Source organism: Hordeum vulgare, chromosome 5H, assembly GCF_904849725.1.
Source record: "Hordeum vulgare subsp. vulgare chromosome 5H, MorexV3_pseudomolecules_assembly, whole genome shotgun sequence".
Classification (NCBI taxonomy): Eukaryota; Viridiplantae; Streptophyta; class Magnoliopsida; order Poales; family Poaceae; genus Hordeum; species Hordeum vulgare.
The window spans coordinates 510111122-510113565 of record NC_058522.1 but is presented as its reverse complement, the minus strand read 5'-3'; positions in this window follow the sequence as shown (position 1 = coordinate 510113565).

Genomic DNA, 2444 nt, shown 5'->3' with positions numbered 1-2444 from the left:
AGCTGATGTTGCATGGCGTGAGGGAGAAAAGGAACAGGAGAGCTGTTGTTGCATGTTGTTGCTGCTTTCCTTCCTTGCGCGGGACATGAGTGCTGCTGTTGCATGCTGTTGCTGCTTTCCTTCCTTGCGCGGGAGATAAATGGAAGGGAGAGAGAAGAATTTAATACTCAGACATTTAATGCTGACTATTAGTAGTCACCTTCCAAACAGGGCCTGACTAAAAACTTTTAGTCTGACTACTACTAGTCACATGACTAGAGAGTATCCAAACACGCTCGTAGAACGTACAAGTTGTGGTGCGGTTTATGTCAGGAGTGGCCTCATTTAAGTAGTGGATACTGGTGAGGCCAAGCAACGGGTTGTGTTAATGCAGACGTTGGAGTTTGTTACTCATTAGCGTGCCTGTTTAATGCAAGTGTTGATGCTTAAAAGTGGCACAATAGGAAAGAATAGCATGAAACTATATCAAACGAAGTCAAACTTATGATTGTAAGACACCATTGGGTGGCCTCTTCGAAAAAATCGAGATGGATATGTAAACGGTCCAAAATGGAGCTCTGATGCAAAAGTTATGACAAATCTAGGGAAGCGTATGTTGATACCAGATTATGACACGGCAGAAAGCACTATTATGACAATTTCAAATGAAAAAAAATGTTCACCATCGAAAAATTATGTATCATAGAAACAAATAACATTGATTTTTTTGACAATCTCAATCCAAGGTTGTATGCATTTTCCGCAGCCAAGACAAAATAAAATAAAAAACTGGAGAGTTACCTCAGACATACTGAGTGGATTTGGCTTAGTGAGTCCGAGCGGATGTTAGAAATTTTCTCACGAAGCACCCGGTTTACTCGAAGAGACCTAGAAAAACTACTTAGAAATTTCGAGCGGAGTATATAAGAGTATAGAAGGTTGACCATGTTCACTCAAAGAGACCGAACGAAAACACTTGTAGGCTTCGAAGGATCCGAAAAGTTACACAAGATTCCTGTTCGAGTTTGGTTAGGGTTTTTGATGTTTTGGATGGATTTTTCAGTCCTTTTCTTGTACAATAAGTCCCGACGCTTCATAAATAGATAAGAAGTGACATCCGATTAAGAACAACACACAATCGATAAACCAGCCTATTACTTCTACTCTGGTTTTAGATACCTTCCTCGTTATTTATTCCTCATTTTCGTTCGTTATTCGTGTTGAAGGGCAGCAATCCTAGAGGCTCTAGATGCGGTTGGACCGACCTAGGGCAGCACGTAGCCATTTTGTGACCATATAGGATCCCTCCCTGGCTCGTGGGGTTTTGGGTCCAAAAAGCACTTCTAGGATTGCTTGCATACCGCTTCTAGCTAGGTCCCCCTCGACGGGTGTTGGAGTGCATCACCACCAATGTCGATGGTACATGGTGTTGTGTTCGTCTGTGAAAACAATTTTTGACGACTATGCTAGGGACGAAGCTTCAAATGGTCTCCCGCCTTGTGACAGCCCGATGCCGGCGTTCCAGAAGATTCCCCTTCTATTCTGTTTTCGTCGTGTGGGTATTTTCATTTGTCGCATCATCATCGCATCATGCGCATCATCAGCATTGCATCGGCATTCCGTTGCCGCCAGTTTTCAAACTTGCATCCGTGTTAGTTGCCGGTTCTCGTCGTTGTCCGTTCGGAGCCTGACCACACACGCACGCGCCCGCGGCATCGTCAAAACCCTGTTTTAAAAGTGTGCATAAAACTTTCTCTGATTGGGTTGAGATGTGACGTGCGGTCTTATTTTAATATAGGTAGACCGCCTGTCGAGTTTCGTCGCAATCGGAGTCTGTCTGGTACCCGAACGGTCGACCGTAGCGGCACCGTATTCGGTCTATCGTCGGACGTCTTTTGGTGTTTGAAACCCCGATGCCGGGCTGCCCGTTTTCCCTCTCATCTCCGCCTAGCCTCTCTGCACAGTGCACCGACCTGCGCGCAACCTAGCCCGAAAACCTTTCGGAACCCGAACCCGTCGATCGTGACCGCTCGATCCGGATCAACCCCGTTTTACCGCAAACAGTCATCAGTTTGTCCATTGGACTCCCTAGCCTATTCGTTCTCGACCGTCCGATCTATATCGGAGGGTCCAAATAACCCCTAATCTAACCCACCTATTATATATATAGACCACCTAGTCTAACCCTAGACCAATCCCTAGAAATCCTCTCCCTGTCCAATAGCCGCCTTCACCCACTCCATGTCTCCTCCCACCTCGGGATCCCCGAGACCCAATCCAGCTAGTGCATGGCAAGCCAGCCACCCGTGGCCGAGGAGATTGAGACCCTGCGTTCCCTATGTCCAAGGAGAGATTCCGTTCCCAAGCTCCCTCGAACCCCCGCGTACGAGCCAGCTCGCAGGAGCCCCTCGCCGTCGCGCCCTGGGCCGTCGGAGCGTCACCCCGTCGGAGAACCAGGCCAGCGC